The sequence below is a fragment of the Phyllobates terribilis genome, unplaced genomic scaffold (assembly GCF_046119375.1).
Source record: "Phyllobates terribilis strain yellow unplaced genomic scaffold, ASM4611937v1 Scaffold_886__1_contigs__length_569868, whole genome shotgun sequence".
Lineage (NCBI taxonomy): Eukaryota > Metazoa > Chordata > Amphibia > Anura > Dendrobatidae > Phyllobates > Phyllobates terribilis.
This window is the reverse complement of record NW_027363646.1, coordinates 13191-39861: the sequence shown is the minus strand read 5'-3', so window position 1 is coordinate 39861 and position 26671 is coordinate 13191.

Here is a 26671-nt window from a genome sequence, read left to right as displayed (position 1 = left end):
TGGTTCCCTTCGTCAAACTGCCCTGCGCTAAAACTCTCGCTAAGGCCTTTGTCAAGGAAATTGTCAGACTTCATGGCGTTCCTACTGACATTGTTTCTGATAGGGGTCCTCAGTTCGTGGCTCGTTTTTGGCGTGCCTTTTGTGACAGGTTGGGAGTTCATTTGTCGTTCTCGTCCGGATATCATTCTGAATCTAATGGCCAGACAGAAAGGAAAAACCAGGATGTTGAGCAGTTCTTGCGTTGTTTTGTGGCAGACAATCAAGAGGGGTGGTCTGAGTTTCTGCCCCTTGCTGAATTTGCTCTGAACAATCATACATCTTCTTCTGCTGGTTGTTCGCCTTTTTTTTGTTGTTCTGGGAGACATCCGTCGTTTGGGTCGTTCTCCAAGTTGGGATCTGCCGTGCCTGAGGAGGAGATTTTTTCCGGTGATTTGGAGAGAGTTTGGACGGATGTGCGTGGTAATCTTCAGGAGGCCAACAGAAAATCTAAAGACTACTTTGATAAGAAACGACAGGAGGTTTTGTTCGCTGTTGGTGACATGGTTTGGTTGTCCTCTAGGAATCTGCGGTTGAGGATTCCTTCTAAGAAATTGGGTCCCAAGTTTGTAGGGCCCTTTAAGGTGCTTCAGGTTGTCAACCAATCTGCTGTTAGGTTGGAGGTTCCTACCTCCTGGAGAATTAATCCGGTATTTCATGTCTCTCTGTTAAAAAAAGCTGTTGTGTCAGATGGTGACGCCTCTGCCTCTGTTCCTCCGGTGGTGGAGGACGGGGAATATGAAATTTCTCGCATCCTTAACTCTAGACGGTATAGAGGTAGTTTGCAGTATCTTGTGGCCTGGAAAGGTTTCGGACCCGAGGATAACTCTTGGGTGAGGTCAGATGATGTTTCCGCGTCCAGACTTATCAGAGCGTTTCACAGGAGATTTCCTGATAAGCCTGGTCCTAGGGGATCCGGAGGATCCTCTTAGAAGGGGGGGTACTGTTAGAACCTTGCTCTTAGGGTTTTTCCTTTGCTGGTCACATGACCTTGTTGGCCTATTTAATCCTGCTCCGCCCTTCTGGCTTTGCTGGACTTCATTGTATAACTACTTTCTAGCTAGCCTGTGCTCTGTATCTAACTCTGTTAGTTTGCTTGGTCTTCGGACCTCTATGTTCTATATATTTTGTTTGTTCGTCTGTCTGCTACTATTTCTGTTAGGAGGTGTCCCATTTTCCTCCCAGTCCTTAGTACTTGTAGGGATTCCTTCCCCACATCTATAGGTCTCCGTACAGACTAGCTTAGGACTTTAGCAGGTCTGATCGCAGGATCAGGTTCCCTGTTACATCGTAGGGATTCAGCTGAGTTCTATCGTAGGGACAGATCTCCTCTCTTTCCTTTGCTCTGGTAGCAGAACATAACAGGGATGGTATAACTCCCCACGGGAAGAGTGTAGCCCCAGGGCAGTGTAGGTGAATGATGGGGGTGATGGTGCGCGGGAATAATAACTCAGAGTCTCTGTAATGCAGTCCAGGATCTTTACTCACAGTTCGTTACTCCACGTTACTCCGGCCAGCTGTAACTTCCCGCGTCGCACCATGTTCACCAGGTGAGGGGGCTCGGCCAACTCTCAGATAATTTTGGAGCGCTTCGCAGTACCCCCTTCTCGTGTCCTTCCTCTGGCCTGTCATACCCCACCAGTGACCACGCTTCTGTCCGGCTGCCTCAGGCCTTCTCTGGGTAAACTTCGGCGCCAGTTTCCCTGACCCTATGTGGTGCCTTCCTAGCGGGTGTAGCGAGGGGTTGCACCATATAAAATGTCACAGCCTCCGGTTTCAAGTTGAGGGTAGTTCCCCGCCTCCGCTAGTTTCGGGGACCCGTCTCCCCCTTGGCCTGACCCCACTGCTCAGGTAGATGCGGGCGTATGGTGGCTATCAGCCGGTCCACACCCCTGGGGTCCCTTCTCTCCTTTGTGTTCCTGGAACCTCCTCCGCTCTTCTTCATTCTTCTCCCCAACTCTCTCTCTCTCTCTTCAGTGCTGACTGGGCCTCACAGGCTAGACCCGCGTCTGGAGCAGAGCTCAACAGAGACCTGCTCTGTCACATCTTCCCTCTGACTGAACCGACTTCTCTTTGAACTAAGATGGTGCCCACCTTTTATACCTCCCTCTAGGTGCACCCAGGAACTGCTTCCTCCCTACTCCTGCACTACCGGGTTCCCCTTTTACTAGGTATTCCCTCCCCCCACTCCAGCCAGGGACAGGGACTGTCGTGCTCTACTTGGAGCATATCGGTCGCCCTGCCCCCCGGACATGTGGTGTAATGCATGCAGGTGTCGGGGTCCTGGTCCACACTCCATCCTTACCTGAAAGTGAGACATCGCACGTCTGGGAGAGATGCAATACCTATGTAGCAACTGAACCCCCAGGGTGCTACAATAGTGCATCACAAAGGGAAGAGGGAAAGGAAGCCCAAACTCTAGCGAAAGGGGGGAAGTGGAGACCTCTTAGGTTGATCTAGCATCACCCTGTCTTCCCTTGTATTGGCTCTTCACCAGTCGCTGCACATGTGCATTGTCCTGTCTTTCCCTGGCATATGGCTAAGGCTAGGGAAGGGAGGAAATGAGCACTAGTTGATCTCAATTAAACACTATAGACAACATAGGTAGACAAACTGGGGGAAATTGCTTAGCTTTAGACGAACTCCAGACAAATGCGCACCCGTTCTCAAGCTCCAGAGAGCATGAAGTACTGCTCATGCTAAGCCTTCACAAGTAGTAATGAATACATAGCCGGTATTTATACACCCAGGCAGGGTGTTAAATAGCCAGAGGAAGGTAGCCGCTGGGTCCTAGAGACAGCGTCTAAGAAAATGTCTGTAAAGGCAAACGTAGAGATATCCTGCAACCAACTGCAGGGTGACTGTCTGTCACTTCTGACACACCCGTGACACCATGGTTACAAAAACTAAAAAACTTACTAATTGTCACTTTATGATAAGCCATAACCATGGATATCTAAGCTGCTGCAATGCCCTGCCATGGGGTAGGTGACATAGCAAATCAGAAGAACTATACTACATTTCTAATTGGAGGTATTTGCTAATATTATTATTATACCTACTATATATTGGGAGAGGATCTTGGAGATAGGAATACCGATTTAAATCTAAGTGGGAAGCAGATATTGGTCCAATTTCTGAAGAACCGTAGATGGAGTTGTTGGAGCTCATTCCCAGGTTGTCCCCATGTAAATTACAGAGGCTTTCACAGATCTTTTTTATTCATAGGATTTATAGAACACCCAGCTTCCTCCATAAAATTGGGGTTCACTCAAGTGCAGAATGAGAATGAGTGAAGAATGAGGTGTGGAGTGGAGAATGCACAATTGATGAATATGTTCTGGGAATACACTCAGGCCCATTTTGGAAAGATGCTCTGTCCCTAAAACAAAAGCATATTTGGAATCCGATTTTAGGCGCATCTCAGGATATGTGTATCGGGGGGTATCTAAGGGATTGGGTTGACTTGGAATCTCCGATTGCTATAGGTATATCACATATTTTATATCAGGCACAAAAACATTGGTTAGATGTCCAACCACCAACAATTGGGGAATAAAATGGACAATATGTGGTTGTAAATAGGAGTCTATAGAAAGAGAAATGCAATTAAGAAATTTGAAAGCATTCGGCAACCATTGTTGGATGTTCTAGGATTACCCACCGGAGTCTTGTTGAGAGACAGAATGCTTCAGTTACTTGTCCTTTTTAGTTTTATTTGATTGCTCTAGATTCTGTGTACTAAAATTAAATCAAGTAATCTTGAGTAGAGATGAGTGTACCTGAACTTAAAAGTTCGGCATTTATACCGGACAGTTAGTCCAATGCTAAACGCCGAACATGGACTTTCTCTAGAAGTCTGTTGCAATGTTCGGAGTCACGGGGGAAGTCCGCTGTAGAGAGAGTTTTTTTTCTTACTCAGACCCAAAGTTCGGGTCTCCATTGTTTTTCATTGGGGTTCGGGTCCTGGTTCAAGTTTGGGTACAGTTCTGGTACCCGAACCGAAGTTTGGAATACAGTTTGGGTCTGGTACCAAGATCCAAATTTCAACAGGTCCGCTCATCCCTTATCCTGAGCTATGGATGTTTATAGCCTGATTCTCTGTGACCCATTCACTTTAGCAGGATTATATGTATCTAAAAATAAATATTATTTATTTTATGTGTAAAAGGGTTCATCATGGTTATTTCTCTCTCTGGTGTGTTGTGAGTCTGGATGTGAGGTTATAATAAAAAAAAGAATAAGTAAAAATGAAAATGTTGTAACTTATAAGATATTCATTGTAATTCTTTATAGTAATTTCACTAATGAATATTCTGTAATTCCAACTACATTCAAGTATGTTAAGAATACTTAACTGCCCTTTTGTTTTTGATACAAAATTATCTAATTAAAAAACAAAACATTACTGATTGATTGCATTCCAGTTTCTTTGCTTCTTGTGGGCATTACTGTTGAGGCTGCACTTGAAAAGCATGTTATTCCATGCACTCTTTTTATTGTTGTCAAAAACATATAAAAAGCAGAAAGTTAAAAAATATTGATTTGGCAAGAAAAACTAAAGGGTTATTTTTCATTAGACTTGTGAAACAATTGTTATAAAAATTTCATTTTTATAACTTATTTATGAAAGCTAACAATACCAATCTTGTTGCCAAGTGTAACTTTCTTTTTTTCCAACAAATGAAAGCCCAAGTTCTGATTTAAAGAAGACGTTTCACCATTTTTTAGATGATGAACTGGCTATATCATGATAAAGTGGCTGAAAATCGGAATAAAACATATTTCTTTATTCCTCATCTCCTTTGCACAGCTGTTAGCTTGTAAAGTTTATATACTAATTAACGTTACAACTAAGAAACGGGAGTATCATAGATTCTTCTCTGAGGGCGTTTCTCTTTTTCCCCTGTATCATGCTGCCCAGTCATAAGCAAGCAGCGTTGTACAGGGAAAAGATAAGATGTCCCAGAGAAGGTTAGACCAAGCTTTCTGTATTAGATCTAGTAAAATTGATGAGTCTAACCAGGTCACATGGATCTCACCGTCATCACAACCTGTGATTACGAGTGCAAGGGGAGTAAAGCATAGCAGTATGACATTACATTCACCATTCTGCATCAGCGAATACTGCAAAGTGGTGTATGTAATGACTTACAGCTCTTGTCCTCCTCCGGGCACTTGTAATCACAGTAGGTATTGGCAGAGAATTTTGTGTGACCTGGGAAAGAGAGCAGAGTAGTGTTGAGTGAGCGTGCTCAGTTAACCCTTTCACTGAGCACGCTCGAGTGCTGCCCGAGTATATTCTGCATGCTGAACAACTGTGTTCGAGCCGCCGCTGCATGAGTCACGGCCACTAGACAGTTGCGACACATGCAGGGATTGCATAACAAATAGGCAATCCCTGCATGTGTCGCAGCTGCCTAACAGCCGTGAAACATGCGGCCGCGGAGTCTCGAACAACGTCGTGCATGGCAGGCAATACCCGCAAGGCTTTTTTGGCTGTCTAACAGCTGCAAAACATATGGGGCGGAGACTCGAGCACACGCGATACTTAGTTTATACCCGATGCAAACTCAAGTAGCGAGCACTTACACTCAACACTAGTCGCCATATCGTTGTTGTTTTTTTTTTACTTTTGAAAAAAATCCCAACCCCAACACAACCCTAACTTTAACTCTAATACAACTCCAACCCTAGCACAAACCCAACCTAACCCTACTCCAACCATAACCCTAGACCAACCCTAACAGTAGCCCACCATAACCGTAGCCCAACCCTAACCCTAGCCTAACCCTAACCCTAGCCAAACCCTAACCATAACCCAACCATAACCTTATCCCTAGCCCAAATCTAACCATAGCGCAACCCTAACCCTAGCCCCACCCTAATCCCAGCCCAACCCTAACCCTAGCTCAACCCTAACCCTAACCCTATCACAACCCTAAAGTTTTTATTTTACACCGTTCATCGTGCGGTATAATTGATTAGACAACTTTATTCTTCAGTGCGATTACAGCGATACCATATTCATATAGTTTTTTTATGATTGACAGCTGTCACATACTAAAAGACGCCATATTTTGAGAGATATAATTTTTCCATATTTTGGCCGACAGAGTCATGTGATGGCTTGTTTTTTGAGGGACCAGTTGACGTTTTTAGTGATACCAGTTTCGGGCACGTGACATTTTCTTATCGCTTTCTATTCCAATTTTTGGAAGGCAGAATAAATAAAAAACAACAATTCCGGAATTGTTTTTTTTTGTGTTTTTTTTTATGCCGTTCCGCGTGTGGTAAAATTGATAAGGTAGCTTTATTCTTTGGGTCAGTATGTTTACAGCGATCCTACATTTATATTTTTTTTATGTTTTGGCGCTTTTACACAATAAAAACAATTTTATAGAAAAAAACAATTCTGTCTCTATAACTTTTTTATTTTTCGGCTGATGGAGCTGTATGGCGGCTTGTTTTTTGCGGGACAAGATGTTATTTTCAGCGGTACCATTTTTATTTGCTTTCATCTTTTTGATCGCGTTTTATTACATTTTTTGTTTGGCGGTATGATGATAAAGCAACATTTTTTGCTTTGTGTATTTTTTTTACTGTGTTCACTAAAGGGGTTAACTAGCGGGACAGTTTTATAGGTCAGGTCGTTATGGACGCAGTGATACCACATATGTGTACTTTTATTTATTTATTTTTTTCATAAGAATGTTTATTTATGGGTACAGTATATTTTTATTTTTGTGGATTATTTTTTTCATTTTTTTTAAAATAGTTTTACAGTTTGTTATTTTTTTCCACTTTCTGACACTTTTGGAATTTTTACTTTTTTTACTTTTTTGTTGAGCCACCCCTGTAGTGTTCAGGTTCGGGTCGGTTCATCGAACACCGGGATGTTCGTGGAACTGTTCGTCGAACACCGTCGAACACCGTTAAAACCAATGGCAGGCAAACAAAAACACATAGAAAACACATTCAAAGGTGTCCAAAAGCTGACAAACTGCTCAGAAGACACTCTCTTTAAAAAAGCCGTCCGGCAATTCAGCATCGGTACCCGACAATTTAGAACAGAAAGAATAGAGCATCATAGATAGATAGAAACATGTCAGTCACATATATAAGAAGTACAGTGATAGTGTTGATTACTGTACTTGTCATTTAGTGTTAAAATAAAGGATTTATTAAAAAAAAATTGGCGTGGGGTTCCCCGTAATTTTAGTCTCTGGCGGATGTTAAGCAGATGGCTGGGGCAGATGTTTGAAGCCGGGGAAGGGGGTGATACCCACAGAGATTCCCAGGCTACTAATATCAGCCCCCAGCTGAATACCTAGCCTTTACTAGCTATTAAAATGGGGTACCCCCAAAAAAATGACGTGGGGTTCCCCCTATTTTAATAGCTAGCAAAGGCTAGGCAGACAGCCAGGGGGCTGATATTAGTAGCCCAGGAAGGGTGCCATGAATATTGGCCCCCTCCCAGGCTAGAAACACCAGCCGTCAGGCGCCCCAGAAATGGCGCATCCATAGGATGCGCCAATTCTGGCACTTAGCCTCGCTCTTCCCACTGCCGTGTAGCTGTGGCAGTGGGGTAATAGGGCTAGGGATGATGTCAGCTTATAATGCCAGCTGACATCAAGCCCAGGTTAGTAATGGAGAGGCGTCTAAAAGACACCCCATTACTAACCCCATAGTCAAAGTTAAAAAGAACACAAACACCCAGAATAAAGTCCTTTAATTGAAATAAAGACACATTCCTTTAATGTTCTAAATTAAACCATACTTACCGTCATTCCCATTCCAGCGGAAGCCAATATCTTCTGCAATAAAAGTAAAATAATAAACCAACCTCATCCTTACTTTTCCATGGTTCCCAGGACGGCTTCAGCTCTGCTACATTGACATGACAGGCTGGATCGCAGCGGAAAGCTGCCATCCAGCTTGCCATGCCGCAGACACTGAGAAGCGCAGGCATGCTTGCGCTCCTCAGTGTCTCGCTGTGACGGCATCCAGATGAGCCAAGTTCATGTCCAATGAACTCAGCTCACCTCATGCACGTCAGTGACAGCTTGGGAGAATGCTCCTGCGCATGCGGTGAGCGTGAGAGAATTCTCCCACACTGTCAGTGACGTGTCTGGTGACTCGGATGTTGTCATGACGACATCCAAGTCACCATGACAACCACCAGCACCTGGCTCAGTATTGGCTTACCTCCCCTTGCCACCGGGATGCTGTGATTGATTTCGATCTCAGCATTTCGGGGCTTAATGTTTAGGTAGCGGTGTGGAACCACTCCTTGCACATAGCACTGGGTGTCAGCTGTGACAATCAGCTGTCACCCGGTGCCAATCGCCGCGGTACTGCTTGTGTGTGGGCGCGATCACAGTATGAAGTAATAATATGACTCGCCCCCTGGGCCGTGGGGTACTCAGAACCAGGCCTTCTAGTGTATGGTGCTGATGGGGGTAGTAGTGGCAACCCGGTCCCGTGGCTCAGGGTGGTCAGACCAAATGCTGTGGCAGTCTATTAGTATAGTTATGAATGCCCGACTACGCCACCCGTGGATTGCGGTCAGAGTGAACCGCCGCTGCAGGGCAGACCGCTGAGGCTGGTGTTGTGGGTGCAGCAGAGAATAGTATAACTCCCCACGGGAGGAGTGTAGCCTCAGGGCAGTGAGCATAGATGGTGGGGGTTGTGGTGCAGGGCGTCCCAGTGCCATTAGTGCTGGTGCGGTAAGAAACACAGAGACAACGTGTTGCAGTCCAGGGTCTTTTACTCACAGTTGATATCCAAGTCACTTCCGCCGGTAATGACTGCCCAAGCCGTGCTGCGTCCACCAGGTGAGGGGGTCGGTCAACCCTCAGGCAATTCAGGAGTATGGCACAGGACTCCCTTCTGTCCTTTCTCTGGCTCATGCCCCACCAGTGACCAAACTTCTGTCCAGCTGCCGCGGATCTATGCGGGCAAACGTGGGCCCCTTTTCCCGCTATCCTATATGGTGCCTTCCTAGCAGGTTTGGCGGGGGGTCGCACCAATAAATGATCACGACCTCCGGTCTTTGGCTGAGGGATAATTTACCTCCACCAACTTGGGAATCCGGTACCCTTATTCTGCCTGACCCTTCACCCATTATCTCGTGGGTTCTTAGGGTCCCTTCTGCCTTCTTGTTTCGGAGCCTTTCTACTTCTCTGTCTCTTCTCCTTCTTTCCTGTTCCTTCATCGCTCCTCCACTCTGGCACTGGCCTCTTCTCTAGGCCTGCCTTCTGAGCAGAGCTCCTACAGAGCCTCTGCTCCCTGTCACCTCTCCACTGTACTACTCTCAGAACTAAGATGGTGCCCACCTTTTATACCTCCTCTTCTGTGTGTGAGCTCAGGTGACCAGCACCCAATGAGCTCCTACCTATGCTCAGAACCCAACCCCTATCTGCTCCTACACCACTGGGTTTTCCTCCCCCCTCCCCACTCCAGCCAGGGACATAGTCAGATGTGCCTGCATATATATATAAATGGGAGCACTGTAGAGCTGTCCCCCGGAAATGGGGTGTGTGTGGTGTATGCAGCTAACTAAGCCCTGGTCCACACTCCATTCTTACCTGGGAGTGGAATATCACACCTCTGGTTGAGGTGCAATACCCCTGTAGCGTCCGAACCCTCGGGGCGCTACAAGTACGTCCTTGGCCCAATAGGCCCATGGCACAAGGAAAAACTATTACCACATACGTCAGAAAGGGGTTAAAATCTGAAATGTTGGCCTACTGAAATGTATGTTCAGTAAATGCACTCAATACTTGGTCGGGGCTCCTTTATAATCAATTACTGCATCAATGTGGTGTGGCATGGAGGCGATCGGCCTGTGGCACTGCTGAGGTGTTATGGAAGCCCAGGTTGCTTTGATAGCAGCCTTCAGCTCGTCTGCACTGTCGGTCTGGTGTCTCTCATCTTCCTCTTGACAATACCCCATAGATTTTCTATGAGGGTAAGGTCAGGCGAGTTTGCTGGCCAATCAAGCTCAGTGATACTGTTGTTTCTAAACCAGGTACTGGTACTTTTGTCAGTGTGGACAGGTGCCAAGTCCTGCTGGAGAATGAAATTTCCATCTCCAAAAAGCTTGTCGGCAGAGGGAAGCATGAAGTGCTCTAAAATTTCCTGGTAGACGGCTGCGCTGACTTTGGTCTTGATAAAACACAGTGGACCTACACCAGCAGATGACATGGCTCCCCAAACCATCACTGATTGTGGAAGCTTCACACTAGACCTCAAGCAGCTTGGATTGTGGCCTCCACTCTTCCTCCAGACTCTGGGACCTTGATTTCCAGATGAAAATGGGAACTCTGGGACCTTGTGGAGTGTGCCAATGACTGTCTTCTGGACATCTGTCAAGTAAAAAAAAAATGCAATAGTTGTTCCAGCGTCTGGTAAAATAATTCTTTCTTTAATTTTTGTACATTAAAAACTTGCAAATAATTACAAAGGTTGCATAGACAGGGTAGGGGAGCAAGACGCGTTTCGAACGCTCACTTGTGTCCTTTATCACTGCATAGCTACACAATGAAAAGGATTTTCTAAAATACTAAAAATGTGCCAATGAAAACAGTTGGAACAAATCACATGACATAATTACCACATTAAGCAGCAGGTGCATGAAAACAGTCAATAGCGATACATGGTTTCTCTCTTCAGATTAAACCCTTTGGGCTTCTTGAATCCAGATTAAATATCCAATACGCTTCTTTTGTCAATAATTTTCGCTTTATATCTCCACCTCTCGCATGCGGAAAAAGTTTTTCAACACCTAAAACTTGCAAAGAAGACATGTCACGATTGTGCTCAATAATAAAATGCTTTGCGATAGCAGAGACATTTCTACTGGTGTTATTTGAATTAAGTATGTCATTATAATGTTCATTAAACCTAGTTTTTAATTTACGTGTAGTACAACCTATATAAAATGTATCGCATACAGTACAATTCATTTTGTATACCACGTTCTCTGAATCACAATTAATATACTGTTTGATTTTATATTCATTTGAATGATCAGAATCATGACAAACAGAACTGCACAGTGTGTATGAACACATGCGACATTTCACTGATCCACATTTAAACTGCCCTTTTAGCTGTAACCAAGTGCTTTTTTATGTGTGGATCAGAAAAAATGTTGGAGATAGTGAGTCACCTAATGAAGATGCCTTTTCTGCCACAACATTACAGCCTTTTATCAAAATGCATGCTAATATTTCATCTTCAAAAAGTATTGATAAATGTTTAGTAAACTATTTTTTTATTTCTGAAAATTGTGCACTATATTGCAGCGAGATGACAGGTTTACTTTTCAAAAACTAATTTTTTACTTTTGTTTTAGGACGCAATAGATCAGTCCGTTTTTTGTCAGAAATTATTTTTTTACCCCTGTCCAATACCCATTGGGGATAACCCCGTTGTTTTAATCTTTTTGAGGTTATTATTACTTCATTTTCAGCAACTATGGGATGAGAGCGATTTCTGACAATTCTTGTGAACTCACCTACTGGTATGGCTTTAGCTACATGCTGTGGTTGACTACTAGAAAAATGCATGATGGAATTACCTGCAGATGGTTTGCGATGAATAGCAGTGGATACAATTTCACCTGGAATGCCCGTAACAATCAAATCTAAGAACACCAAAACTTTTGAACTATAAGAAACAGTAAACCGCAAATTAAATGAATTGTCATTCAAAAATGTAAGAAATCCTGGAATGGCAGATTCATCTCCTTGCCAGATGAATGTCATATCATCAATAAATCTACCATACCAGGACAAATTAGGTATATAAGGATTACTGTCTGAATACAAAAAACAATGTTCCCAATATGACATAGTCAGATTTGCCAAAGAAGGTGAGAAACGAGCACCCATTGAGACACCTTGGATCTGTAAATAAAAAATTCTGTCAAAAACAAAATAATTAGGTGTCTTTGATATATCCAGGCACGCGCTGTACCTGGAGTTGTATGTTCTCACATTTTATAATTAATTTCATGAGATTCAAAGAGCAAATATTCAAAATACTGTTCCAGTCATTCATGAAATCCACATTGTAAGCTTTAGTTGGTATCTTTTTAAGTCTCTGACCCCTCGGTATCATATCTTTATTTACAGTTGTTTTAGACACTGAAACTTATAGGACGCAGATTTTGAAGCTTTTATCTGATGAAAAGACATATTCCCGCTTAAAATTTAATCCAACAAAAAATGTAGTGAGCAAATCTTAATCTTAATTAATCTTAATGAACATCTTAATAGCGGAGGGTGTAAAATTGGGCATATTAACAAAAAAAATCAGTGAATATTTAATATCATTGAATCCTGTAACACCTACAATGCATGCTCTGCCAAAGATACATAAAGACATCCTTCCACCCCCAATGCGATCAATAATCAATGGAATTGGATCATGTAGTGAACGTCTCAGTGAGTGGTTAGATTCGATCTTACAACCTTTGGTACAGCGCGTGCCTGGATATATCAAACACACCAAGGATATTTTAGATCAGTTGTCAAACAAAAGATGGTCATCAGATTACACCTGGATAGGCTGTGATGTTAATTCTTTATATACTTCTATACCATGTTATATAGCTATGGAAGCATTGAGATTCCATTTGGAAAAGTACAGTCCGTATCCTGATGTAATGCAAGAATATATATTAGATGTGACTAGTGTTGAGCGAGCACTAATATGCTCGGGTACTCGAAGCTCGGGCCGAGCTCACCGTGATACTCGGGTGCTCGACTCGAGCAACAAGCCCAATGTTAGTCTATGGGAGACCCGAGCATTTTTGCGGTGTCACCCCCGGCAGTCTGTAGAAAGCCTAAAAAGTGCCCAAAACGATAGTGACAGTGCTTAAAAGACATGGGGGCAGCATGGGGATCGCCCCAGGAAGCATTTCTGACCCCCAAGTCACTGCAGTAAACAACGTGGTCAGAGGTATTAAGCCACTTTTACGGGCTCACAATAAAACGTTCAAAAACAAAACTGAAACGGTTTTCCTGTGAAATATGTTAAGGAACATTCTTTCCAGGGTAAAGACTTGTGTATAAGGTAAAATAAATAACCAAAAATACTCCTCCACACCTTGGGCTATGTTCACAAGTAGCATTTTTGATGCGTTTTTGCACTTATGTATTGCTTTCAACCGTGACAAATGCATTCACCGGGAAATGTAATTTTAACATTTTACAACCTTATCTGGCCATGTGCTGTGTGACACATGCATACAGTGCTGAAAAGACATGGGAACAGCATGGGGAAGACCCCTGGAAGCATCTCTGACTCCCAGAAGATGCAGACTTGCAACTATCCCTGTGCAAGTCCTTGACCCAGGGCAGTGTTCAATTGTACCTCCCCCATTCCTTGCAATGCAAGCGCAAATATGCAGCCAACCACCCACCCACCCGCAGGCTGCAATACCATACTGTCAGCTGTAACTTGAAATGGGGCCTTTTAATTTGGTGGAGGCTGAAGCTGGCCACTACCTCATGGCTGCTTCGGCAGCAAGGTATCCATACTCAGTTCCCGGCGGCCGGGTGTCCACGCTCGGTCCTCAGCCGCCAGGGGGCGTCCAGGTGTCCACGCTCCGTCCCCTGCCGCCAGGGGGTGGCCGGGTGTCCATACTCGGTCCCCAGCTGCCCCTATTTCTCCTGTCACCTTCCTCCACACTTTTCTTAACCTGGCCTGCTTTAGGGCAGCATTTGACGAGCCCACCAGAGAACCAGACTCCTCCGGTGGGCCCTGGCTTCTCCATCAGGGGAGTTGGGAGTGCCAAGGTGAGGAGCATGATGATGATGATAGGAGTTAGCATCTGCTTTGTTTTCTTTTAATGTACGCGTAAATGTGCAGCCTGCCACCCACCCACCCCCAGGCTGCAATGCCATACTGCTTGCTTGCACTTGAAATGGGGCCTTTCAGTTTGGAGGAGGCCGAAGCTGGCCACTACCTCATGGCTGCTTTGGTGGCCTGGTATCCATACTCAGTCCCCAGCCGCCCGGCGGCCGGGTGTCCATGCTCGGTCCCCAGCCACCAGGGGGCGGCCGGGTGTCTATAAACGGTCCCCAGCCGCCCCTATTTCTCCTGTCACCTTCCCACACACTTTTCTTTGCCTGGCCTGCTTTAGGGCAGCATTGGACGAGCCCACCAGAGAACCAGACTCCTCCAGTGGGCCCTGGCTTCTCCATCAGGGGAGTTGAGAGTGCCAAGGTGAGGAGCATGATGATGATAATAGAAGTTAGCATCTGCTTTGTTTTCTTGGAATGCAAGCACATGTATGTAGTAGCGGCTAAGCCTTAGGTGGTCAGCGTTTTGGCGCATATCCTACCTTCTCCGAGGATTGCTGGATGTTTTCCTGCTACTATCCCAGTTCTATGACTCCCGTTAAAACAAAGCTTCAGGTGATAAATGATGGAAGAGGTGGTGGCAAAGGAGAAAGAGCAGGAGGAACAGGGACCATTCACATCAATATCAGGCCAGTCAACCACACGTCTTGTAGGATATGATTCTGTAAAAAAAGGAGCAGTTCGGCTACACAGTTATAGGGCATGGGCAAAGAGGAGAACGGCTCAGTATATATTGCAAGAAAATATTTATTTATTAATATAAAAAGATAGATAAAGACTTAGACAATGAGGTAACCAGATGGTAAAGTGCTTCCAGGTCAGATACACTTGTAATAGTATGATCATAATAAACCCATGGATTAGCATAATTGCACATTTGCCCATAATAATAATAAAAATTGTAAATATTAGATTTAAATAGGAGAACTGGAGTCAGGAACACAGGATCAACCTATACTGTATAATCCCACTAACTGTTAAATAGACAGGGGTGGGGGAAGAACCAGTGTTGTATCATGGGAAACTCTGTGCCCAAAACTAAATGCTGAAAATGTATTAATCCAATGGGATAATTACCTGGCAAGGAAGCACAGCCTAAGTGGGGGGGTGAAAAAGGTGAAGGCCCAATGCGCGTTTCGCGCCATCCCAGGCTGCTTTCTCAAGGGCAGTTATAGGGCATACAGTGAGTGCAATGCCTAGCAAAAAATTTCTAGGCTCTCCAATGCCCCTTGGAAGTGACATGGAGGTCAGAGGGCCTTAACTAAACTGTTTTTTCCATTTATAGCAACTGGGTCTCCTGTACACTGTTGGCCTAAGCAGTGAATGGAAGGCTTTCCAAAAATTATGAGGAACTGCAATGCCCCTTGAAACAGACATGGATTACAGTGTACCAAAAACCTTCTACCCATTATTGGGGAGTGGGTCTCCCTTAGTTTTCGCCTTTGCATTGGAAAGCAAAAGCTGACTAAAATTAGGAGGAAATGCAATGCCCGTTGGAAGAGTCATGGAGGTTAGAGGTAATTAAAAACAACATTTCAATGCCCCTTGGAAGAGCTGTGGAGTTCAGAGTGGTTTAAAAAGACTCTTTTAATGCCGCTTTGAAGAGACGTGGAGGTCACAGTAGCTTAACAAGACGGTTTGAATGCCCCTTGGAAAAGTGGTGGAGGTCGCAGTAGCTAAACAAGATGGTTTTAATGCAACTTACAAGAGCCATACAGTACAGCATCTTAAAAACATTATTCCCATTATTGGGGAGTGGGTCTCCCATAGTCTTTGCTTATGCCTTCCAAGCAAAATCTGCCAAAAATTAGGACGGAGGAACATGCAATGCCCCTTACAAGAGTCATGCAGTACAGCATATTACAAAAATTATTCCCATTATTGGGGAGTGGGTCTCCCATAGTCTTTGCTTATGCCTTCCAAGCAAAATCTGCCAAAAATTAGGATGGAGGAACTTGCAATGCCCCTTACAAGAGCCATGCAGTACAGCAGATTACAAACTTTATTCCCACTATTGGGGAGTGGGTCTCCCATAGTCTTTGCTTATGCCTCCCAAGCAAAACCTGTAAAAAATTAGGACGGAGGAACATGCAATGCCCCTTACAAGAGCCACGCAGTACAGCATATTACAAACATTATTTCCATTATTGGGGAGTGGGTCTCCCATAGTCTTTGCTTATGCCTTCCAAGCAATAGCTGCCAAAAATTAGGACGGAGGAACTTGCAATGCCCCTTACAAGAGCCATGCAGTACAGCATATTGCAAACATTATTCCCATTATTGGAGAGTGGGTCTCCCATAGTATTTGCTTATGCCTTCCAAGCAAAATCTGCCAAAAATTAGGACGGAGGAACTTGTAATGCCCCTTACAAGAGCCATGCAGTACAGCATATTACAAACTTTATTCCCATTATTGGGGAGTGGGTCTCCCATAGTCTGTGCTTATGCCTTCCAAGCAAAATCTGCCAAAAATTAGGACGGAGGAACTTGCAATGACCCTTACAAGAGCCATGCAGTACAGCATATTACAAACATTATTCCCATTATTGGGGAGTGGGTCTCCCACAGTCTTTGCTTATGCCTTCCAGGCAAAATCTGCCAAAAATTAGGATGGAGGAACTTTCAATGCCCCTTACAAGAGCCATGCAGTACAGCATAATATAATCATTATTCCCATTATTGGGGAGTGGGTCTCCCATAGTATTTGCTTGTGCCTTCCAAGCAAAAGCTGCCAAAAATTAGGAGGAAATGCAATGCCCATTCGAAGAGTCGTGGAGGTTAAAGTTAATTAAAAACAACATTTCAATGCCCCTTGGAAGAGCTGTGGAGTTCAGAGTGGTTTAACAAGACGCTTTTAATGCCCCTCGGAAGAGAGGTGGAGGTTGCAGTAGCTTAAGAAGACGGTTTTAATGCCCCTTGAAAAAGTCGTGGAGGTTGCAGTAGCTTAACAAGACGGTTTTAATGCCCCTCAGAAGAGACGTGCAGGTCGCAGTAGCTTAACAAGACGGTTTTAATGCCCCTTGGAAAAGTGGTGGAGGTCACAGTAGCTTAACAAGACGGTTTTAATGCCCCTTACAAGAGCCATACAGTACAGCATCTTAAAAACATTATTCCCATTATTGGGGAGTGTGTCTCCCATAGTCTTTCCTCATGCTTTCCAAGCAGAAGCTGCCAAAAATTAGGATGGAGGAACTTGCAATGCCCCTTACAAGAGCCATGCAGTACAGCATCTTAAAAACATTATTCCCATTATTGGGGAGTGGGTCTCCCATAGTATTTGCTGATGCCTTCCAAGCAAAAGCTGCCAAAAATTAGGATGGAGGAACTTTCAATAATGGCAACACAGACCACGGTCACCCTGGTGGTTCGGTGGTGGTGGAGGCTGAGGATAAGGAGAAGACCATAAAACAGCCGAAATGAGGAAGAGTATACCCATGTGTGGGTGTGAAGTGGTGCATGTGAATACACCTCCCGAAAAAACACAGTGGATTTGACTTTATGTTACTTTGCTGTCATTTGGTGGTGATGAGAAGTCTGGCCCAATCCAACCCTTGTTCATTTAGATAAGGGTCAGCTTGTCAGCATTGTCAGTTGACAGGCGAGTGCGCTTATCAGTTATAATTCCTCCAGCGGCACTAAAAACATGCTCCTATAACACGCTAGCGGCAGGGCAGGCCAGGACCTCCAAGGCGTTCAGAGCGAGTTCATTCCAAGTGTCCAGCTTCGATACCCAATAATTAAAAGGCACAGAGGAATCACTGAGGATGCTGGTACGGTCGGCAAGGTACTCCCTCACCATCTTTTGAAACTTTCCACTCCTTGTGAGAGTACCCCGCACCTCAGGGCCTGTAAGCTGGGCGGGTCTCAGAAAACTGTCCCAGAATGTTGACAGTGTTCCCCTGCCTCTGCTGGATTGGAGTTGCCTCTCTCTCCCTTGTACGCCTTGGTTGGTCAACGAACTGTGACCTCTGCCGCTGGCATGTTCAGATGAGAATTTTTTTAACAGTTCTGCAGCAAGGGCCTTCTGGTACTGCCCCATTTTTGTAGACCTCTCCACCTCAGGAATAAGAGGGTGAAAGTTCTCCTTGTAGCGGGGGTCTAAAAGTGTCACCAACCAGTAATGACTGTCACCCAACATTTTGACAACGCGAGGATCACGGTTAAGGCAGCGTAACATAAAGTCAGCCATGCGTGCCAGACGGGCAAGACTTCCGTGTCCTCACCAAGATGACGACTAGAGATGAGCGTTGTTCTACTCGAACTGTTCGCCAATCTCAAATTCGAGCTGTTTTGGGCGGTGTTCGAGCCGTTCGGCGAACACGAACAATTTGAGAAAAATTCGGCTGTTCGAGGTTATGTTCGATAACTGTTCGTGCACCAAAATCATAACTGGATTTTTTCTCAGTAATGATGAAAATTAATGTTAATACGCAGTTTGAGTGTACAGCGGGGTGGGGGGAGGGGCAGGGGATGGATCTCTGCAGGAACAATGAAGATCTCCATTTTTTTTTCTCTTTCCCGCATTTACAGTGGGGAGGTGCAATCTGTCAGCCTATCAGCAGCGCACACACGGAGCGAAGTGCTTTTTTTCACACAAGCAAGGGCATGTGTCATTGGCAGTGTATGTCACATGTCCTTGCCCTATAAGACCAAGCCATTTTCCCCATCGCCACCATTTTCTCACTGCTGCAGCTGCATGTTAGACGGCACCGCTGTTGCTGTGTGCGCTATACCTTGTTAATTTCAAGCCAATTTTCGCACAAATCTACAGATAGCTTGGGAGTAGGGAATAGTTGTGATTGCAGTCCTTTTAAGGACTAGGTTACAGCATTTCCTACGACTTTTATCAGGCAGGTCTGTGCTCTTAAATAGATAGATTGTGGGAGTAAAGACTAATTGTAATTGGAGTCCTTTTCAGGACTAGGTTACATCAGTTCCTATCAGTTTTTGCCAGGCAGGTCTGTGCCAGTGCTGTGAAAGTTTTTTTCACAGCATTTGGCTGAATCTAGCAAAGCTAATCCTTTTTGGCCTATTGCAGAGTGTGTTAGTCAGTGGAGTAGCCTATCTGTGTTGCAAGATATACCACCTGTGTATAGAATACCAATTTTTTTACTGCACCTAGTGAAGTAAAATCTTTTGGGCATAGCATCATTCTATTAGTCCATCTATACTGACCTCCATCAGGTTGCAAATTGAATATAATTTTTTTCTGCATCTAGCTCTGAAAAAATATTGGGCTTCTAGCTGTGTGTGGGACTTGTTGTATTAGTCCATCTATACTGACCTCCATCAGGTTGCAAACTGAATATATTTTTTTCTGCATCTACCTCTGAAAAAATATTGCGCTTCTAGCTGTGTGTGGGACTTGTTCTATTAATCCATCTATACAGACCTCCATCAGGTTGCAAACTGAATATATTTTTTTCTGCATCTACCTCTGAAAAAATATTGGGTTTCTAGCTGTGTGTGGGACTTGTTGTATTAGTCCATCTATACTGACCTCCATCAGGTTGCAAACTGAATATATTTTTTTCTGCATCTACCTCTGAAAAAATATTGCGCTTCTAGCTGTGTGTGGGACTTGTTCTATTAATCCATCTATACAGACCTCCATCAGGTTGCAAACTGAATATATTTTTTTCTGCATCTACCTCTGAAAAAATATTGGGCTTCTAGCTGTGTGTGGGACTTGTTGTATTAGTCCATCTATACTGACCTCCATCAGGTTGCAAACTGAATATATTTTTTTCTGCATCTACCTCTGAAAAAATATTGGGCTTCTAGCTGTGTGTGGGACTTGTTCTATTAATCCATCTATACAGACCTCCATCAGGTTGCAAACTGAATATATTTTTTTCTGCATCTACCTCTGAAAAAATATTGGGCTTCTAGCTGTGTGTGGGACTTGTTGTATTAGTCCATCTATACTGACCTCCATCAGGTTGCAAACTGAATATATTTTTTTCTGCATCTACCTCTGAAAAAATATTGGGCTTCTAGCTGTGTGTGGGACTTGTTCTATTAATCCATCTATACAGACCTCCATCAGGTTGCAAACTAAATATATTTTTTTCTGCATCTACCTCTGAAAAAATATGTGGCCTTCTAGCAGTGTGTGGGACTTTCTCTATTAATCCATCTATACTGACCTCCATCAGGTTGCAAACTGAATATAATTTTTTTCTGCATCTAGCTCTGAAAAAATATTTGGCCTTCTAGCAGTGTGTGGGACTTTCTCTATTAGTCCATCTATACTGACCTCCATCAGGATGCAAATTAAAAATAATTTTTATCTGCATCTACAGTACCTCTGAAAAAATATTTGGGCTTCTAGCTGTGTGTGGGACTTGTTCTATTAGTCCATCTATACTGACCTCCATCAGGTTGCAAATTGAATATAATTTTTATCTGCATCTAGCTCTGAAAAAATATTTGGCCTTCTAGCAGTGTGTGGGACTTTCTCTATTAGTCCATCTATACTGACCTCCATCAGGTTGCAAATTGAATATAATTTTTATCTGCATCTAGCTCTGAAAAAATATTTGGCCTTCTAGCAGTGTGTGGGACATTCTCTATTAGTCCATCTATACTGACCTCCATCAGGTTGCAAATTAAAAATAATTTTTATCTGCATCTACCTCTGAAAAAATATTTGGGCTTCTAGCTGTGTGTGGGACTTGTTCTATTACTCCATCTATACTGACCTCCATCAGGTTGCAAACTGAATATATTTTTTTCTGCATCTACCTCTGAAAAAATATTGGGCTTCTAGCTGTGTGTGGGACTTGTTGTATTAGTCCATCTATACTGACCTCCATCAGGTTGCAAATTAAAAATAATTTTTATCTGCATCTACAGTACCTCTGAAAAAATATTTGGGCTTCTAGCTGTGTGTGGGACTTGTTCTTTTAGTCCATCTATAATGACCTCCATCAGGTTGCAAATTGAATATAATTTTTATCTGCATCTAGCTCTGAAAAAATATTTGGCCTTCTAGCAGTGTGTGGGACTTTCTCTATTAGTCCATCTATACTGACCTCCATCAGGTTGCAAATTAAAAATAATTTTTATCTGCATCTAGCTCTGAAAAAATATTTGGCCTTCTAGCAGTGTGTGGGACTTTCTCTATTAGTCCATCTATACTGACCTCCATCAGGTTGCAAATTAAAAATAATTTTTTTCTGCATCTAGCTCTGAAAAAATATTTGGCCTTCTAGCAGTGTGTGGGACTTGTTCTATTAGTCCACCTATACTGACCACCATCAGCTTGCAAACTGAATATATTTTTTTTCTGCATCTACCTCTGAAAAAATATTGGGCTTGTAGCTGTGTGTGGGACTTGTTCTATTAATCCATCTATACAGACCTCCATCAGGTTGCAAACTGAATAAATTTTTTTTCTGCATCTACCTCTGAAAAAGTATTTGGGCTTCTAGCTGTGTGTGGGACTTGTTCTATTAGTCCATCTATACTGACCTCCATCAGGTTGCAAATTGAATATAATTTTTTTCTGCATCTAACCCAGCCAATAGTTTTGGCCTAATACCACAGTTTGGCCACTCAGCTCTGCTCGGTTCCCATCCATTGTTTTTTTGTGCAAACAACTCCAGAGTTGTGAATTAGTTAACCACCAAAATGAGTGGAAAAAGGCCTGCTGCTGGTGGAAAGGGGAATAGGCGTGTTGGGAAGGGGAAAAAAGGTTGTGTCCGTGGGGTAGGTGTTAAAGCAACAGTAACATCTGCAGAAGAAAGACCATCCTCCAGCCAAACTAAAATGTCTACTTCTTTTAGCGGACAATGTGATAAGATCCCTTTCTTACGGCCACGCCAATCGCTACAAATTCCAGATGAGGCACAAAAACAGCAGGTGCTTCAACGGATATCAAGTGCTCCTTTAAGTGGGCTCTCCTCCACATCAACTTCAACATCACAAATACTCCAGTCCTCAAAGGTGTCACCCCAATCGCACTTGCTTCCTCACAGCTCCCAAATCTCCAGCTGCCCGTCTGAGTATGAGGTAGAACAGATGGTTGAGTCTGCAGAGCTGTTTACTCATACTATAGCCTGGGAATCAGAGGTCGACTCCAGCGCTTCTGTGAATCCAGACGAGGAAATGATCTGCACTGATGCCCAGAATCTTTATGAGTCGGATCCAGGACCAGACGCAGAAGGTTCTGACCATAATGTAGACCCTCATTCCCAAACTGTAACTCCTGTTGGTGGAGACAATGAGGAAGACGATGATAAGACTCAAATACCTGATTGGAGCGACAACTTTAGTTTTTTGTCAGGGCAGGAACAGGTTGGCTCTGAGGACGACGGGTGTGATAACGCACAGGTTGATGATGATGAGGTTGGAGATCCCACTTACTGTCAACCCACAGTCAGCCAAGAGATGAGGTCAGCAGAGGAGGTGGAGGAAGATGCTAGTGACGACGAGGTCAGGTTGCGCCTTCCTGGACAGAGACGTAGTACTGGAAGCACGTCAACAACTGCATCCTCAAACACAACTCTGCCTCTCACCACAAGTCGTGGTGGCTCTTCAGGTCGCATGGGTGCTAAGCCTTGCATAGCCTGGGCATTTTTCAGATCGATAAAGATGACCCAACTCGTGTTATCTGTAACATTTGTCAGCAAAAGCTAAGTAGAGGCCAAAAAATACATAGTTTGAGTACTTCATGCATGAACCAGCACATGGATATGAAGCATAAGTTGCAGTGGGAAGCTCAGTGTGCTACAATGCGGCCTAGCCGGCCCGGCCAACCACCGTCTGCCATATCTTGTGCATCCGCGGCCTCTTCATCCTCTGTGACTGGGGGGACAGCAGTCACACCTGTTTTGGGGCGCAGACCTGCCACCTCTTTACCCGCAACAGCCAGCGTGATTGGCAGGTCATCATTTTCTTTGGAGGTGGTAACACCAGCTGGTGTTGAGCGCTGTCCGACATCGATAGCACCACCTTTGGATCAAGGCAACCTAACATGTCCGCCTGCATCTTCCTCACAGACCGGCAGTTTGCCGGGGACACCCTTATCAACCCCGTCTAAGCACAATAGCCAGCCCTCGGTCCCTCAGATGTGGACAAGTAAAAGACCATTTCCTCCTAGCCATGAGAAAGCTAAGAGGTTGAATTTCACCATCTGCAAGCTCTTGGCTACAGAAATGCTGCCTTTCCGCCTGGTGGACACAGAGGATTTTCGAGACCTTATGTCCGTCGCAGTGCCCCAGTACCAGATGCCCAGTCGGCACTACTTCTCAAAGAAAGGTGTGCCTGCGCTCCACCAGCATGTCGCACACAACATCACCGCTTCTTTGAGAAACTCTGTGTGTGACAGGGTGCATTTCACCACAGACACTTGGACGAGTAGGCATGGACAGGGGCGTTACATGTCGCTGACTGGGCACTGGGTAACTATGGTGACAGCAGGACAAGGGGCTGCTGTCCAAGTCTTGCCGTCCCCACGAGTTGTGCGTCAATCCTCTTTATGTCAAAGTTCCTCCACTGCTTCTGCCTCCTCAACCTCCTCTCGGTCTTCCACCTGCACTCAAAGCCTGTCTGGTCATGCCACAAGCTTTCTAACTGTGCAGAAGGGATCCTGCACACCTCCTTACTATGCTGGCAGTAGGGCTCAATGTCATCAGGCGGTTTTTACATTGAAATGTCTGGGAAATGTGAGTCACACAGCTGAGGAGTTGTGGTCAGCTCTGGAGAACCAATTTCATGAATGGTTGTCTCCACTGGACCTGAAACCAGGGAAGGCCGTGTGCGACAATGCTGCAAACCTGGGTGCGGCCCTTCGCCGGGGCAATGTCACACACGTGCCTTGTATGGCTCACGTGTTGAACCTGGTTGTCCAGCAATTTTTAGCCCACTATCCCAGACTAGATGGCCTTCTGCAGAGGGCACGGTCGCTGTGTGCTCACTTCCGCCGTTCGCATCCTGCAGCGCAGCGACTTACATCTCTGCAGAAGTCGTGGGGCCTGCCACTTCACCGGCTAAAATGCGATGTGCCTACCCGGTGGAATTCAACTCTGCACATGTTGCAGCGACTGTGGCAGCACCGACAAGCCCTGGTGCAATACGTTCTGACGTATAGCCTGGGCCAACGAGATCCAGAGGTGGGGCAAATCACGCTGGAGGAGTGGTCTCAGATCAGGGACCTATGCACCCTTCTGCACAGTTTTGAAATGGCGACGAAGATGTTTAGTGCTGACGATGCCATTATCAGCATGACTATTCCGGTGATTTACATGCTGGAGCACATGTTAAACAGAATTCGGAGTCAGGTGGTGGCACAAGAGGAGGTGGAGGAAGTAGAGGAGGAGGAGTTGTATGCGGAAGGCCTAACATCTGCAAGGTCCAGACGGTCGGCAGCACCAAGGCGGCAGGCATGTGAGGGTGGGGGAGATGGTTTTACCAGGGCGCATGGTAGCAGCCAAACTAGTGAGGAAGGTGCAGGAGCCCAGGAAGAAGTGGAGGACGAACTGATGGAAGACTCATCAGATGAGGGAGACCTTGATCACATTTCTGTTGTGCGAGGTTGGGGGGAGAGGACAGAGGAAGGAAGCATGATTGTTACCTCGCCACCAACACAACAGGGACTTGGTGCTCCTGGATGCGCAACACACATGAGTGCCTTCTTGCTGCACTACCTGCAACATGACCCTCGAATTGTGAGAATTAGAAATAATCCTGACTACTGGGTTGCCACACTGTTAGATCCCCGGTACAAAAGTAAATTTGCAGAAATTATTCCTGCCATAGAAAGGGATGCACGCATGCAGGAGTATCAGCAGAGACTGTTGCAGAATCTTACATGTGCTTTTCCACAAAATACCAGTGGTGCACGTAGTGAATCTCACAGTTCCAACTTGCCAACCGTGGGACCGTCAAGTGTTCAGCACTCAAACCGTAACAGAACCACAGTATCTGCTGGTAACATCAATTTTGCGGAATCATTTCACCACTTTTTTAGCCCATCCTTTGCAAGGCCACAGGAGACAAGAAGTCTGACACATAGTCAACGCCTAGAGACGATGGTACAGGAGTATCTCCAAGTAAACATTGAAGCCATGACTGTGTCACTGGACCCTTGCTCTTTTTGGGCTTCCAATCTGGATAAATGGCCGGAGCTAGCCACTTACGCCTTGGAGATCTTGTCATGCCCGGCAGCCAGCGTTCTGTCTGAACGTGTGTTCAGCGCTGCTGGTGGTGTGCTGACAGATATGCGCACGCGGCTCTCCACTGATAATGTAGACAGACTCACGTTCATAAAGATGAACAAATCATGGATCCGAAACGACTTTTCTACCCCTGTGTCATCCTGGGGAGAGTAAAAGTTGATGATTGGTTAAAATCACCCTACCAACCGTTTTAAGCTTTCAAATTACTAATCATGTTTATCTGTATCTTGGCTGGAAAATAATTTGGGCTTTGTAGCAGTGTGCAGCACTGATTCTATTAGGCCATCTATAATAAGCTCCACCAGATTTAAAATTACTAATCATGTTTATCTGTATCTTGACTGGAAAATAATTTGGGCTTTGTAGCAATGTGCAGCACTGATCCTATTAGGCCATCTATACTAAAGCTTAACCAGATTTAAAATTAATAATATTTTTTAGCTGCATCTAGCTCGGAAAATAATTTTGGGGCTCCGAGATGCGCAAGACACATAAGTGCCTTCTTGCTGCACTACCTGCAGCATGATCCTCATATTGTCAGAATTCGAAGTAATCATGACTACTGGGTTGCCACACTCTTAGATCCCCCAAACTTTTCGATCAACCTTTTCATTTTAATAAAGACCAAAAAAATGGTCATTTTTGAAATTATAAGCATTAGCAGGTTATTAGAAACTGAAATCAAACAGTTTTCAACTCAAAACTTTATTCTAGGTGATGTTACATTTTCACATAGGACCCCTTGTTCGAAAGGAGCTTCTGAACTCTCTCGTCCATTGAATTTGTCAGATTTTGGATGGTTTCTGCTTCAATTGTTTTGCATGAGGACAGAATACCCTCCCAGAGCTGTTGCTTAGATGTGAACTGCCTCCCGCCATCATAGACACTCCTTTTAATGATGCTCCAAAGGTTCTGAATGGGGTAGAGGTCAGGGGAGCATGGGGGTCACACCATAAGTTTGTTCCCTTTTATGCCCATATCAGCCAGAGATGCAGATGTTTTATGTGCAGCATGAGATGGTGCATTATCATGCAGAAAAATGATCTTGCTGTGAAATACACGGTTCTTCTTCTTGAACCATGGCAGGAAGTGCTGTTTGAGAAAATCCACATACATTATGGAGTTCATCTTTAGCGCCTTCAGGGATAATAAAGGGGCCGACAATCTCTCTCCCCATGATTCCAGCCCAAAACATTACTCCACCTCCTCCTTGTTGGCGCTGTAGCCGTGTTTGCGTGGGGTGTCCATCAACCAGCCATCCTCCACTCCATCCATCTGGACCATCGAGCGCTGCACGGCACTCATCCGTGAACAAAACAGTTTTGAAATCAGTCTTCATGTAATGTTTGGCCCACTGGAGCCGTTTCTGCTTGTGTGAAGTGGATAGAGGAGGTCGACAGGATGGCGTATGCACAGCTGCAAACCTCTGAAGGACCCTGCATCTTGTTGTTCGGGGGACGTTGGAGGCACCAGCAGCTTCAAAAACTTGTCTGCTGCTATGACAAGGCTTTTTTGCCGCTGCTCTTTCAACCTGACGTAATTGCCTGTAGGAAAGAGTCCTCAATTTGCCCTTAT